General features: G+C 37.0%; 1 long non-coding RNA gene across 1 annotated transcript in view; it reads right to left on the bottom strand.

The window, feature by feature from the left end:
• The window catches only part of LOC116422292, a 72712-nt gene extending 58348 nt beyond the window's left edge, over positions 1-14364 (bottom strand). The window contains exon 1 of the long non-coding RNA XR_004232876.1: positions 14206-14364. This is a non-coding gene — a long non-coding RNA (uncharacterized LOC116422292). The remainder of the gene's footprint in view (positions 1-14205) is intronic.
• Positions 14365-16830: the final 2466 nt, after the last annotated feature.

Here is a 16830-nt window from a genome sequence, read left to right as displayed (position 1 = left end):
AATGGCAAAATTGCAGTAGCATGGAACTCTTAAGGATATCTACTAATAACCACAGATTTCTTAGGTCATCTATGAACATTAGCTTAGCTATCAATATGCTAAATATAAGATCTTTATGAAATAACAAAGAAATGAAACTGTGACCAACTGAGCCTTAGTCATATCAACCTTGATATTTTCACTAAAAAGCAAACTAGACAGTGAAAGAATTTTTCTCTATCTACAGCAAAGCTAAACATTTTAAAGTATTTGAAAATCTTATTTAGAAAGGCCTGCAATGTTTCAATGCAATCACTACAATATCTTCCACAAACAGGAGTGTCTGAATGACCTTGTTATGTCTAGAGGTTATATCTCTTCCATTTGGAATCTGTGCAGAAATCTTGCACAATAGTGGCAAAAACTTTTAGTGAGCCTATAGCTCTTACTTTTATGTCTCATTTATTACTGAAAATCAGAGGATTATCAAACTTTTCTTTGTTGCATATAGCCAAGTATGTTGTATGCAGAGAGACAATTTTTTGGAGAAGGGGGTTTATGGCTGCATTTTGTATATGGAGTCAAAAAATTTTGTAATCATATAAAATAATCACAGAGATACAACCATATAATTATAAAAATAAATATATAACAAATATATACTCTAAAATAAATACCCATTTATCTATTAATAGTAATATATGGGTATTGATGGTATGTAATTATATAAAATAATGTAGCTATAATGCCAAATATAATTTAATATTTGATAATATATTTCATATTATTATAATTTACTGTCTATCAAGAAAGTGGCCCCAAAAGCAAAATGATGAAATAAGCATTAAAAAATTTAATGGTCTCCTGAAGGAGTTGACAAATGTGAAAGAGAATGAAGATTAAAAATCCAAGGCTTTCTGTTCTTTGGAAGGACTTAGTTCCATATCTGCTCTGTACAGTGTGTGATACTAAATCTTTGTAATTCACAGTGGGAATCCCAAAGAGCTGATGATAAGAAGAACCAGTAGAAAACATCAAGGCTATGACCCAAATGATGAAATATCCATCATAGTCATTGATTCTTCACTATGGGTCAGATCGTCTGTAATAAGGTAGCTTAAAGGTTATTATCTTTTTATATAGAGCCTGTTCCATGGCCAATAATGATGCAAAAATTTTCCACACCCTCAGTGATGCACCAATTAGGACATCCTTCTATCTCTATCCACATTGAAAAGATAATGTCAGGTAAGGATAAGGACTCTCTTACAGTTTCTTATAGGAATTCCCATTTCTTCCAGCTAAATTCATATTCACTACAGGAATGTATGAAGTTTCACCTTCCCCATGAAGTTAGAAAGCAAGACATCTCTCAAGAATACTACCCTTTGATCTCCTAAGCTCTTTCTGGAAAGGGCTTTTCTAAAACATCCCAATGAAAAGGAAGCTCATCAATTGAGTGGGACATGGGGTATTTTTCTAGGTTGTATGAATCCTTCTGTGCTAGGGAAGGACTAAGGAAGGCCTGGTGAAGGACAAACTGAACTGTCTAAAATAGTTTATTATTCCTACAGATTGGATCCAAGAACACTTCTGGATCTCTTGATTTAACATAGACATGGACTCTGAAAGATAGGATGTCAGACCTGGGCAGTCAGAGGAATGTTAAAGTTACTGATTAGCAGGAGCAAACTTTTTGTACTGAGATAGAGCAAGAAAGTATTTACTAGTTGTGGGCAGGCTAAGGGCCATGTGTTTTAGGTGGTCACTCTGGGATAAGAATCTTAGTTGGATTGTATCATTGTGTCATTCTTAAGGCAATTATGTAACACTGAACCCCTTATAATTTGTCATCATAGCCCCTATGTTCAATTTGGCAGGGGTGGGAGCAATAATTTTCTGTTCCCTTTAAGTTGGAGTATTTACCTTTAAAAGTATTAAGATTCATTACTCAAGCAACTTAGGTGACTAAGGGCTTGGATGAATGGTTACTTGAGTAGTGGTCATTTTCAGATTTCTAAATAAAAACTCCTCAATACAACATTTCTCAGCAGTTATCTCACAAATAGTCTTCATCAGTGATGGTTCACTGATACTCTGACCAGACTAATCAATCAGCATACTCCCACCACTTCCATCTCAATGAACCTTGACAATCAAAGAACAAACCATCCTCTCTAATCCCTACTTTATTCACTCTCATTTTTATCAACCTAACTCTCCAATATTTTTATAATCAATTTGTGATGGATATTAGTTAGAGCACTGAAAATCTCTAACTAAAATTAGGAAGACCTGATTTCAAAAATGGCTTCAGACACTTACTAGTTATGTGACCCTGGGCAAATCACTTAATCTTTGTCTGCCTCAGTTTTCTCAATTATGTAAAGAAGAATTAATAATAGTACCTATTTTCAGGGTTACTGTGAGAATCAAATGAGATAATGATGTGATTTGAATGCTTTCAATTCCTGGTGGTCAAAAGGTTAGTGACAATAAGAGAGCTGGTAAAGATCCTCTTTAGATCAGCCACAGGTTTAGGAGTGAAAGAATTCACTTATTCCCAAATTATTAATTGCAAAATGAGAGTTTATTAGTTGGATAGAAATCAGTTTGCTAAGGGACTGACTTCTATAGTGGCAAAGATCTATTAGGAAATGGAGTTTTGATGCTGACAATGCTTTCTCAGCAGGCAGAAGGGTCCTGGCAGCTGAGCAAGCTACCTAGGGCCATCTGAAAAGACCTTAGTTGAGAGAAGCTGTTATATTGGGTATCTTGGTGGGGACTGAGATAGCCCGAGTTGATCAGACCAGGATTCCTCAATTGAATGAGAATTTATAATTTCTATGGGAGTTAATTAGCCCCTGAATAGTATTGTTTCTTTTATCCTGGGAAGATGGGTTCTGTCTCGACTCCTTGGAGCCTGGGAGATCCTGATCTCTGAGATCAGAAAAGGGGACACAATCTCTAAGAGTGATAATCTTAAAGGGAACAGTTCCTCTCCCTTTTCATCCCCTCACAAGCAGTTAACACTAAAATTCATTTAGGGGAAAAAGGACAAAGATCTCAACTTCATGTAGACTTCAAGCTGACAAAGGTCGTAGAGATATTTTGGGGTCCAAGCCAGGAGGGGGTGTGTGAGAACTGAAGACAGCAGCAGACATGATTGTGTGTCATGTGTCCCAATCAGTAAGCTGGAAGGCAGTTGAAACTTCACAGCTCTCAGGAGCAGATTAAAAGTGTGGTATCCTCCAGGATTGAAATGATGGCATTTAGGAATGAGGCCTTTTTGCAGAAAAATATAACAGGTCCTGTCTGTGGGATGCCTTAAGAATGCTGATAGCCCACCTAACAACACTGAATGCTCCCACTGCCCACAGAGCTCCCTAGCTCAAAATAGTTAAGGAATTTTCAAATAGTTTCTTTCTCTCCCTTTGACCCCACATGACCCTGTTGCAGAGTCAGTGAACAAGGAAGGAAAAAAAAAAAAAACATCTTCACTCTCTCTTAACTCTCTGCACTATCCTCCCCAATGTAATTGAATTGCTTTGGAATTTTATTCCCCAACCATTATCTTCAATGGACTTTCCTAAAGCTGCTACTTTGGCTAGAGTTGGAGCCTACAGGAAAGCAGACCTTTAATTGCTGGCAGGGGTATAAAACGCCAATCAAGAAAAATAGGAGAGAATATGCTAAGAGCAAAAAGTTCCCATCTTTGGAGTGAGAAAAGGAAGGACATAGCCTGCTTTTCCCAGAGTGTTCACAGGAGTATTTTGAAAAGCTAGGCTGTATATCTCTCCATAAGGAGCTGAGGTAGGTTTAAGCAAGAGCCCTGAGGCTTAGCAAAAAAAAAAAAATGTATGGGACAAGTATGCTTCCTGAGAGGGCTGGAAGCTATGGCTCCTTTAAGAGACAAAAGTTCTGGGATGGGCGAGGTATTGCTTGTCAGGACTGCCTTAAACTTCTGTAATTTAAAAGTTGGATGAAAAATTTTTATGAAGATTTGAGAAGATAAGATTGAGTTCCCAATCACCCCACTATATAGAACCCCAATAAGGGAACAGGATAGGAGCATTTAAATGACTGGTTACCAAGCTGACAAGGCAGAGGAGAGGTCTGAAACAGGTCTTGAGTACCTATGTAATCCCCACTCTATTGGGGAGGGAGGGAAAGGAGAGACCAGAGTTGCAGAGGGCGAGTGAAGGAGAAAGAAATGCAATTTTCTTACCTGGCTGCTTCCTGAATAGCAAGGGTGCCATTTGATGCCATGTTGGAACTGGAGGGAGGGGAAGCTCCACCAAGCCCCAAACTCCTGCCCAGGAGGCAAGACATTGGAGAGACTGCTCAACCTCTGTAGTTCCCGGGAGTAGCAGCCAAGGGTAGAGACATTTCTCCAAATCTCGCTTTAATTCCATGACCAATCTCCTCAACTAAAACCCGACTGCTGTCATTAAAAGCAGCTGTATGTAACAGCAAAGTGGGAGAAGCTCAAGAGCTCAAGCTTGGCTTCTCTAGCTTTTTTTGTTTATCTCCCCAGGACAGATCAAAGAGAGTGCTAGCCTTGGACCCCTGAGAAGGTGGAGTTCCCAGAGTAATGGCCAGATTTCTTTTGGTGTTCAGATTTCTGAAAGAGACACTTCCTCTCGGAGTTTATGCTTGAGGGCAGAGTTTAAAATCAGAACCCTGGAAAAGTTGGAAGGCCCAGGATTCAGGTCAAGTAAGAGAAAAAGGAATTTAGGAGTGCCTTGAGATGCAAAGGAAGGCCCTAAGCATCTTAAGGTTTCCAGTTAGGGAATTTTTCTCAAGCCAAATGTCTCTGCTCAAGGAAGGATTTTCTGGGCATCCATTATCTCTAGATGTAGTGCGGCAAAAGGAGGTCTTTTGTCAGAGAATGCAAGTATTCTCCCCAGGAGAATATTGCTCGAACCAGGGACTCCAACAGCTCAAAACTAACTGGTTCTGAGTTTCCAGATCTCAGGATTTCCCAGCCAGAGAACCATAAATGTGATGCGGTTTGAATACTCTCAATTCCTGGTGGTCAAGAGGTTAATGGCAATAAGGGAGCTGTTAAAGATCCCCTTTAGATCGGTTTAGGAGGTTTAGGAGTAATGGAATTCACTTATTCCAGAATTACTAGTTGCAAAATTAAAGTGTATTGTTTTAGTTTTTAGCTTTTTATTGACCAAACATATTCTTGGGTAATTTTTCGACATTGACCCTTGCAAAAACTTCTGTTCCAACTTTTCCCCTCCTTCCCCCCAACCCCTCCCCTAGATGGCAGGTAGTCCCATACATGTTAAATATGTTAATGGATATGTTAAATACAATATATTTATATATATATTTATACTGTTGTCTTGCTACACAAGAAAAATCAGATTTAGAAAGAAGGTAAAAGTAAGCTGGGAAGAAAAACAAAAATTCAAGCAAACAATAACACAAAGAGTGTAAATGCTATGTTATGGTCTACACTCATTTCCCAGTGTTGTTTTGCTGGGTGTAGATGGTTCTGTTCATTCCTGATCAATTGGAACTGATTTGGAGCCTCCCATTGTTGAAGAGAGCCACGCCCATCAGAATTGATCATCATAGTATTGTTGTTGAAGTGTATAATTATCTCCTGGTTCTGCTCATTTCACTTAGCATCAGTTCACGTAAGTCTCTCCATGCCTCTCTGTATTCGCCCCCAGTCCATTCAGCGTGGGCTAGCCTCTGTGTTCTGCCTTCCTGTCTGTGCTGGCATCTTCCCAATGATCAATACAGACCTTTTCTGGCGATCTTCCAAGTTATCTTCAGCTGGTAATTTGTAGTACTCCCAATATTAGTGGATTTTACCTGTCAAGTACTATTTCAGAGGCTGAATTAGGTAATTAGCAAGTGAGGGTAGAAGGGAGCTCAGAGTGAAGTGTGTATCCTCTCTGCCATCTTGGCTCCGCCCCTCTGGGTTTTTCTTTTAAAATCAGAATCAATATTGTCATCCTCTAAATAATTCAAAATTAAATCATAGCAAAAGGGGTTTTACAAAGGTCAACTTTTTGCAAATTGATCTATTTTCATATAGTTATGAATAAATAGCTATGAAATAATAGCTATTATCCACAATTAAATCATTTCCATTTTCCTTGGGAAATCTTGGTTTTAACCTTCTCAGAGATTAATATTTGAATTATTTTTCCATTGGCAGTACCATTATCATTATTTATTCCTAATCTAAAGAGATTTGAGATACCTTAATGTAGTGAAAATTTGTAATGTTCTTTGTTTGGTTTTTTGGACGTCTTTGGGACAGCCTTCTTTTCAGTAGAGTAATCACCACAAGAATAGTCAGGTGTAAAAGTCCAAAGTCTTTATTCACCTGGTGCTCAGCTAGCTTTCTCTTGGCCTTCAGAGGGGACTTGGTTTCAGTGGAGAAAATGCAGGAGGATAGGCTATCACAGTGGTGAGATGAAGTGAGTCTGAGTCGAAGGGTTTGCACTTCAGTTTCCAGCCACCACAAAGATAGAAGATGGAATGAATCTATCTCTGCCTCCTTTGGCTGAGTTTGTCTCAGTTTATATGCTCTATACTTGGACATATCACTCAACTGCTCTAAGACTCATTTTACTCATCTATAATATGATATGGTTGGAATAGATGAGCTCTTGAGTTTCCTTCCAACTTGATTTTTATGATCCTATAATGTCATGGAAATAATTCTAAACTTAGACTTAGAAAAGACTTGACTTTGAATCCATACTCTGATATAGGCCTGGAGCTGAGGAAACTTATCTTTTTAGTTTGAATGTGACCTGACACTTACTACTTGTGTGACCCTTGCACCCTATTAACTCTGCCACCTAACTGCCGTTAAGCAACAGAAGTTCTCTATTCTGTTTTCCAGCCTTTTCTGGTAATAGAACATTTCCAAAATCACATCTAGAACCAATATTGCATGGAGACATATCTATATTTGGCATTTGAAAATGTACCAAGTTGATTGGGAGTCTAACTGCTAAGACAAATGCAGGAACTATATGAACACAGTTATAAAACAATAAAGATAAATCTAAACAATTAGAAAAATATCAATTGCTCATGGTTAGGCCAAGCTAACATAATAAAAATCACAATTCTAAATTAATCTACTTATTCAGTGCTATACCAATTAAATTGTCAAGAAAATACTTTATAGAGCTAAAAAAAATAACAAAATTCATCTGGAAGAATAAAGGTCAAGATTGTCAGGGGGGATTAATGAAAAAATGCAAAGGAATATGGTCTAGCAGTACTAAACCATTTGATACTGGCTAAGATATAGAATAGCATGTCAGTGAACAGGTTAGGTACACAAGTTAATGACTGTAATAATTTAGTTTTTGATAAACCCAAAAGTTTTCTGTTTCTGGGATAAGAATTTATTATTTGACAGAAGTTGCTGGAAAAATTGTATGGTATAAATGAGGTACTGACCAACATCTAACAATAGGATGTTGACTCTATACCAAAAAAAAATGGTCAAAATGGGTTCATGATTTTGGACAGAAAAGGTGATATTATAAGCAAATTAATAGAGCAAGGGATAATCTCCTTGTCAGATGTTTGAAGAAGGGAGAATTTCATGGCCAGAGAATAAATGAAGAATAGTATGAAATGAAAAATGGATAATTTTGGTTACACTAAAAAGTCTTTTTTTTTTCACAAAGTCAATCCAGTCAAGATTAGAAGGGAAACAGAAAGCTGGGAAACAACTTTTATAGCCAGTGTTACCAATCAAGGTCTCATTTCTAAAATACTTAAGAGAATTGACTCAAATTTATAAGAAAACAAGTCATTCCTCAATTGATAAATAGTCAAAGCATGTGAACAGATAATTTTCAGATGAAGAATTATTTTTTTGGCTGAGGCAATTAGGGTTCAGTGATTTGTCCAGGATCACACAGTAAAGGAAGTGTCATGGATCTGAGGCCAGATTTGAACTCAGGTACTTCTGAGTTCAGAGCTGGTGCTCTACCCATTGTGCAACTTAGCTGCCCCTCACATGAAGAAATTTAAAGCCATTTCTAGTAATATGAAAAAAATCACTGTTGACTGTTGAATCATTCATTTCTATTTGTTCAGTTCTGATTTTTAATGAGTTATTTTCTTCATTGGCTTTTTAAACTTCTTTATGTATATGTCCAATTGAGTTTTTAAATGAGTTGTTTTGCTCTATGGAATTTTTTTTTTACTGAATTATTTTCTTTTTCCAATTCACAAATCCTACTTTCTTGGGAATTCTTTATTTTCTCCAGTTCACAAATTCTGTTTCCCTGCACTTCCTGGGAGTTCTTTACCTTTTCCAATTCACATTTCAGGAAGTTGTTACTCTCTTGCAGAACTTCTCTTTCCTTTCCCCATTTTTCTTTTAGCTGTCTTTTAAGATTTTTTATAATTTCTTCTAGGAGAACCTTGGGGATCAGGTTATATCCTCCTTTGGGATATTGTCTGGAGATTGTGTGTTCTTAGTCTCCTCAGGATTGAAAACCTGCTCTCTTTCTGTATAGAAGCTATTGATCATCCTTTTGATTTTTTTACTCATTTTTAAAAAGCCTTTAGGGTCTGCCTTCAGGGCAAGGAGGTTACCAGCTTCCTCTACAAAGCAGGGATAGGTATATGGACCATAGCTGTCCTGTCAATGGGCTGCAAAGATGAGATTCAGGGGGTACTCTGGGAAAAGCTCCACACTGGAAGTGATTAGGTCTGGGTATCACAGCCAAGCTGTGGAAGTACTCTGTGAGGAGCCCCACTGTAAGGATTAGCGACTGCCTTGGGGCTAGAGGCTGAGCAGCAAAAGTATCACTGCCCCCCTCAAAAGTCCACTTTGTGTATTAGCAGTTGCCCTACCCCTCATGGCACCGGAAGTGGCTCTGCCTGGGGAGTGGAAATATCTTTGCTGGGGAGCATAGTCGAGCTGGGAAAATTTCACTGCCCCAGGCCGAGCTCCTCACTGTGCAGATTAGAGGCTACCCTGGGCTGTGCCCCTTGCCGTGCAGATTTGTGACTGCCCCCATAAAAGCTCCTAGCTGCAGGATGCCACTGCAGAGCCGTGTTATGGTCTGTGCTGAGTCACTTCTGGTCCTGGGTGGGCACAGCCAGATCTTGTTAGGCTCTGGCGTCCTTCAGAGTACCCTCTACTACTGGCTCTAATTTCTCTGCTGGTCCACTACTCCACAACCAAAGCAAAGCAGTCAGGCTATGGCAGAGAGCTCTCTGTAAACCTTCCAATCACGGAGACTGCCCCTGCTCCTGTTTCACTTCAAATGCTAGTCTCTGGTTCTATCCCTGCCTATGCTGATCTGTTCCCATCACTCAGGACAAACTTTTTCTGGCAATCTTCCAGATTATCTTCAGCTGATGAGTTGTTGCACTTCCAATCTTCATGAATTTTACCAGTCAAGCGCTGTTTTTAAGGATGAATTTAATGATTGGTAGTGAGGGTATGAGAGAGGCTCAGAAAGTCACATGTGTCTTCTCTACCATCTTGGCTCAATGCCTCTGGATGCTTCTTTAAAGATAGTACAAGGAGAAATTCAACAAAAAATGAAGAGATTATAGTAGTATGGCCAATGCCAATGTGAGAAGACTAGGGTTGGAGGTAAAAAGGGAATCTTTGAAGTCATGAGCTTGTCTGGGCTTGAAGATTGTATTTAATTTCCAATTAATCTTTCTTTTTGTAATATTTTCTGTTTCTTTTTGCCCCCTAATATCCTTTAAATATCTTTTCAAAATAATAACATTTTCCTTAAAGACCAACAGTGATTCTTCATTGACTACAGGATAAAATAAAAACTCTTTTGTTTGGCATTTAAGACCATCAATATGCTTCCAATATGGCTTCAACCTAGTTTCCTAACTTTAACTTTTATCCTATTCTTCTTTACAAATTTAATGATCCAGTGATTTTTAGATAATTTCTCCTTGAATTATTTTCTGGGTCAATTTTCATCTATTATTTTTCAATATTTTGATTGAGTCTCTGCATTTCATTTGTTCTATTCTGGTTTTTAGGGATTATATTCCTTGGGCAAAGTTTGTTACTATCTCTTCTGAATTATTTATTTTCCTTCCAATTTTTTTTCACCAGAATTTTTTATTTTATTTTTTTTTCATCTTCACCTTTTGTAGTTATTCATGTAGTTCTCGTGAAAAATATTCCCCAGCCTTGGATCACTGGAAATAGGGACTAGGGAATAGGAACAGGAGGAACAGGTAGCACCCTGTTCCTAATATTGGGAGAGTCTAGGACCAGGGACATTGAGATTGCTAGCAATATTATCTGAAAGACCAGAAAGGACTCTTGAAAATCCAGGACTCTAGACAGGCTCCATCACATTTCTTTTTCTTTATGATTCACTGATTTATTCAAAATATCTTTGCAGATATCCAATTGGATGATTTTGTGTTGATGTAAACCCACGAATCACCTTGTGAAATAGTCTGTTTGGGGAAATAAATCACTTTTAGTTATAATGGATAATTCCAGTGTTGTATATTTGTTGTCAGCTTTTAATGTTGAACTATGAAGTAAAAACTTTCAGTTGTTGGCTTGGAGAATCTTATCAATTTTTTTTTCTCTTTTTTAGGGGAAATCACTAATCTTTCTATAGCTTGACACAGTAAATCTTGTGATTCATGAACATTTTCCAAATTTTTGTTGATTAACTTTAAATTCCCTTGCTTTCTATTTAACTGTGCCAAAAGTAAGTGTTCAGACTGTTTTTGTGTAGGTCTTAATTGCTTTAAATTTGTTCTCATTAGGCTTTTGTAATTCTCTTAATATTATTGCAATTTTCTCCTTGACAACCTAATTTTTGTCTTTGCCTGTAGAATATACAGGTATTTGGTCCTTTCTTCATCCATTGGTTCAATATGAACCTTTGACAAGCTCAAAGTCTCTATTATTTTTTGGTACACATTAGCAATAACATATATGATTTAATTAATTTAGGGAATTCACATTGTTAAAGTGTTTTAAAGTTTAAAAAGTATTTTCTTTGCAAAAACAAATATGAAGTCTAGAGTAAAAATATCATGTCATACATTTTACATATTAAAAAAACAAACAGGATTAGAAAGTTTAAATAACTCGCTGAATCCACATCACAGTTTCAGATTCAATGTTTTCACTACACCATGCTGTTTCTCATCTCATAGAGGGTACTGAGGACATTAAGGATGATTGAGAGGCAAATAGGCATCTATAAGATTGGGGGGGAAGTGATTTCTAAGGTGATCTAGATGATCTGTAAGGTCTCTATTAGTTGTAAGATTCTCAGCTTCATTAATATGTTACCTCTTTGAGTGTAGATATGGTGTCTTTAGTTTTTGCACCTCCAGCACCTTACACAGTACTAGGAAGAAAGAAGCTGATAATACTTGTTGATGTTAAGATAATAATAGAGACTAATATACCTCCCCCCATGATTCTCTGTTGCTTTTAAGGGTGTTTGGGTATATCTAGATTTCTGTCATTGACTTTAACCCAATTTGAAGGGAGGTCACCTGCATGCCAAGAACATTTATTTAAAATGTATAATAACAAACATTAAAGCACACTCCTCAAATTGTGGGACATAATCTCACATCACAGGATCTCCATCCCCACTTCATACTCTTAGTAGAGAAAGGTGATTAGGTTCATTATTAGCTCAGCTCTCATATAGCATGGTCTCAAGTTCAAATCCAAAGCTTCCCTTGATGTCATGCCCAAAGTACCCTAACTTTTTGGGATTTCTCTGCTGAATTGGTTGGATGCAACATCAAGATGCAACTCCTAGCTCCAAATTCAGGATGGCTTAATGATTACAAGTCCAATATTGGATTTCACCTCCTATACCTGAAACTAAGATAGACAAATGACACAGAACAAGATAAATACCACAACCTTGTTTCTTGGGTCTACAAAGTACAATGAAAAGCAAGAAAAGGAGGTAGACTTTTTTTCTCCCACTCGCTTAACACCAGTTTTTTTCAAACCTACATTGGGAGTGAAACTTCATCTTTCTGAACATCAATCAGGAAAAAGTGCAGAAAAGAAATTTATTTAACAAAAATGTTAAGGTTTAGCAATTGCAGTCCACATGGCATGCAGAATACCTTCTCAGGAGTAAGATACCCCCATGTTAGGTATAAACATGCTCAAAGAAAGTCCTGATTACAATAATGTTTTTTAAAAGAATGTTTTCATTCCTCCAAAAAAGATTTATTTTGATTATTCTCCCTAATAAAAGTAAGCTTATTGCCTGGGATATGTTTGTAGGTACAAGGGTAGTTTTAAAAGTGGGATAATGGTAAAAGCACTAAGATTGGAGTTAAAAGGACTGGAATTTAAAGGCTAGTTTTACTACTTATAACTTTGTGACTTTAGGCAATTAATTTAATATTTCTAGGACAGATTCCTTAAGTACAAAAATAATGTTTGGACTAGATGATCTCTGAGGTATTTCTCAACTTTCTATCTATGATCCCATAATTATTTGTTTTCTTGAATTTAAATCACTTTAGGTTATCTTCAAATGAGAAGTAAAACTTTTAAAAAGTGCTTTATATCCGATTTACTCTTTGCTATTTTTTAGTTATTTTAGTAAGATCCAACTCTTTGTGACTTCTTGGCAAAGACACTGTAGTGATTTGACTTTTCTTCCAGATCAAGAAATAGAGACAAACAAAGTGATTTGCCCAGGGTTACACTAGTAAGTGTAGTAAGCCAGTAAGTCAGCTCTCAGAAGGGCAGATTTGAACTCAGAAAGATGAATGTTCCTGATTTCAGGCCTTGCACCATCTACTGAACAATCCAGCAAACCATGCACTCTTGATATACCTTATAAAATGCTTTAAGTATCAGTTAGTCTGGATTAGTGTAAACAATGGATTGATCTTGCAAAAAAAATTTTCAGCAGCTGGGCTAAAAGAATGTGAAAAAATATTCTTTGAAAATAACTTGGGGGGGAGTGGAGCCAAGATGGCAGAGGAGACAATGCTTCTTTTAACCTTCTCCTACAATCCTCAGACTAACAGTTCCAGCCTCTGATTTAGCTCTGGACTGGCAGAATCCACAAATATTGGGAGTGCAACAAATTACCAGCAGAAGATAATTTTGAAGATCACCAGAAAAGGTCTGTTTCAATTGGAAATGGGAGGGAGGCAGCCAAGCACAGGCAGTTGAGCACAGATGCCTGCAGAGAATCCAGGGTGGTGCAGACTCTGTGGGGTAGAGAATCTACAGGGAGGAATATATACAGGAATCTACTGCAGTGTTGACCACTCTGCCCTGGTTGCAAGCTACTAGATCAGCAGAGAAGTTATAAAACATCCAACACAAAGACAAAAGATAAACAGTGAACTCCAAAACATCTCATGGGACCTGGACACACCTACCCAGCACTGGGAGTGAGTCGGCACTAACCCAGCATATCTGTGGCTGCTTGTAGAGGAAGCCACTGTTGCTTGTAGAGGAAGCTTGGAAAATCTCCCCTGTCCTACTAATTTTTTTTAAGCAAGTAAAAAAGTAAAGAAAACTCTGACCATAGATAGCTTTTATGGTGAAAGAGAAGATCAGATTTCAAACTGTGAGGAGATTAAAGGCAGACCGTCTCCAGATGAAGCCCCCAAAAGTGATATAACCTGTTCCCCATCACACAAGACTCTTCTAAAAGAAATTTAAAAGGATCTTAAAAGAGAGCTAGAAGAAAAATGGGGAAAGGAAATGAAAACTTTTTAAGAGGGTTTGGAAAAGGCATATAACTCATTAAAACATAAATTTGATAAAATAGAAAAAGAAAGTAATTCCCAGAAAAACAGAATTTGTGAAACAGAAAAAGAAATAACTCCTTAAAAATTAGAATTTGGCAAATGGAAAAAAAATTCCATAGAACAAAACATCTCATTTAAAAATTCAATTGGACAAATACAAAAAACAATAAAAAAAAGTAAATGAAGCATATAATTCACTAAAATTGAACTGAACAAATAGAAATGATTGACTCAATGAGACAACAAGAATCAGTTAAGCAAAACGTAAACATGAAAAAATAGAATAAAAAGTAAAATACTTAATTGGAAAAATAACTGACCTGGAAAATAGATCTAGGAGCAACAATCTAAGTATGATTGCTCACTCAGCAATCACTATCACTAGTCTCTCCTAATTCCCAGGCCCTCAGAGGAATCTCTGGCCACTGTCTAGTAAAGTGCTTTTGCCAATCTTACCTTAACTGAAGGTCTTCAGAGATCGCTGGCCACCAATTCATGGAGAGGTAGTTTAATGTACAATAGTGAACCTGAGAACAGTTACATGCAAGCTTAGGATCTTTTACTGACCTGTTGATCTCCTACCCTTCTGACCTGCTCTTAGTTACTCCTAGTAGGACTCCCAGTAAAAAAAAAAAAAGACCTACTTCCTCATCCCCATTGTTTATATAGGGTCTATGAGGTCACACACACAGCCAATTAGAGAAGGAGACACCTCCCATTAATGACGCAGATCTCAATGCAACCAGAGCTCCCACCCACAAGTTGGTCCTTGCTGGTTCACAGAAAATCACATCTGAGGATCTCAGGCTTTAAGGCCTTTGTACTTCCTTATAGCATTGTATGAACTTCCTCTTTGGACCCTTACAATTCCCTTCTCTTGTAAAGCAGGGACCACTCATCACATCAAGCTGACATCAAGCATCAACAATAGCTGGATTGATCAATGAGATTACAGAGTGTATATAACAGAACAAAGACAAACAAAAGTATGACAATAAAAACTACACCCAACAGTGGCCAAAACCAAGCATGGATAACATGGTGTTTAACCCACTCAATAAAGTCATGTGCAATGAGGTAGAATGTCAATGAGGTCCAATGTCATAAATCTGTAGTTTCAATTATATATACCTTTGATAAAGAAAAGCACAGAAGAAGGTGTATACAATAAAAGTCATGTCCTGTAGCACTACCTCATTAGCTTTGACAGGTGGGCATGTTGGTTTTTCACCCACTAACTTATAGTCATTGTCTATAAGTGGAAAACAGGGCAGAACCTCTCCTCAGGCCATCATATGAACAGTGAGAAGCCATGGGAAAAATGCACAAGCCCAATGTCCAGTTATATTGGTCTCTAAGTGTTGCACACCCCCCAAGACAGTTTAATTCAGCTGCTACACTGGAGCTGTGTCTGCTGTATTGGTGTCATGGTCAGGAGGTAATTATGATCAAGCTTTGTGCAGGTCCTTAGTCCATGTAATGTCCGGGCTAGCACTGTGGAGGACCTCAGGATCAGTCAGAGTCAGGATCAGTCAAAGTCCTTGGTCTTTAGGGGGAGAAATGAAGAAGGCAGGCAAGCTGCCACTTGGCTTGCCCAAGATGTATCCTGAATTCTGGAGTCCAGACTCTTCAGCCTCTCTCCTCCTAGTCCTGCAGCCAAGTGACCCTGACCTCTCTTCTTCAGCCCTCCAATCCTTGGCTATGATTACCTCATCACCAAACATTCAGCAAGCGCCAATCATGAGGAAAGCCATCATATTACCATATCATCTAAATATATGCTTATAGAGCCATTATCTCACATGGAATAGATAATTAGCCTTAAGTGCTCTGCTGTCTGATTCAAGCACACCTTTCAGAGTTTCAACCCTTTACAAATATGTGTGTTATTTCTGATCCCCCCTTGCTGTTATTTTCAATTTTTTTCCTGATGTACTTTCTTAAGAGCAAAAAGAACTGAAAAGAATTAAAAAAAAAATTTTTTTATAAAAAGATGTTGCAAATTGCCCCCAAAATGAGGATATTAGAAATTGTTCAATGAAAATACCTTCAAAATAAGGAAATATAGGATTTTTTTTCCTTTGGCATTTTCTTCATTAAATTTTATCAAGTCCTCTTTCAGTTTTTTGGTTTGTGAAAAGAAGATATAGCCTGGCATTAAACAATTTTTTTAAATTCAAGAAACATAAAATATGAATGCAGATCTTGAATTTCTAGATTGAAAGCATTCTTATTTATTATTATACTTGGTGTAGATAAAAATCTCTTTACTCTATTTATCAGACTGTTACCAAAATCTAACAGTAATATTTTTCAATGTGGCTGCTGTCATCTTCTAAAGTTTACCTTTATGATCAGTTTATCTCTTCCTTAAAGAACTTTATTTATAAACATGTTTAAAACTTGGATTCCAGGAGGGCAAAATAATGAAGCTGTAACTTAGTGAGTCCTAATTCATCTACTTTAAAAATCAGGCAAAATAGAAAGTAATACATATCATTCCTGGAGTCTACAATTGCCATAAATAAACTGTTACTGACTATTTCAGTTTCTACCATGTCACTTGTCATGTCACTTGATCTTTATGACTAAAGTAAATATTAAAGGCATATAAACTTGATAGATCTACAGTAAGTCCTTTTTTGCTTCTGAGCCTTTGAAATAAGAGTTCAATAAAATGTGTACCACCATATTTTGCATATATATATATATATATATATATATACATATATATATTTAGAGAGAGAGAGAGAGAGAGAGAGAGAGAGAAATAGAGAGTATATTTTTCTATATCCATAATATATTATTTCTTCTGAATGTTTTATTGGCCTTGGTGCTCAGGGGGGTAACTAAAAACAGAACAGAATCTGAAATGCATACATATTTACAGTATGATTCAGAGAACAATAGATGTCATTGTAAGCTACTTTCAGGTATTCCATCTATAATATGAAGAGGTCATCTTTCCATTTTATCACAAATAACTTTAAAAAGATGAGGATCCAATTAAAGCATGGGAAGCAGGTTAGTTTTGGAAGATTTTAATTCTAACCTTTCTCTATCAAAATTTGAACTTGGATC

Source organism: Sarcophilus harrisii, chromosome 3 (genome assembly GCF_902635505.1).
Source record: "Sarcophilus harrisii chromosome 3, mSarHar1.11, whole genome shotgun sequence".
In the NCBI taxonomy this organism is placed as follows: Eukaryota; Metazoa; Chordata; class Mammalia; order Dasyuromorphia; family Dasyuridae; genus Sarcophilus; species Sarcophilus harrisii.
This window is presented reverse-complemented; position numbering and strand designations above follow the sequence as displayed.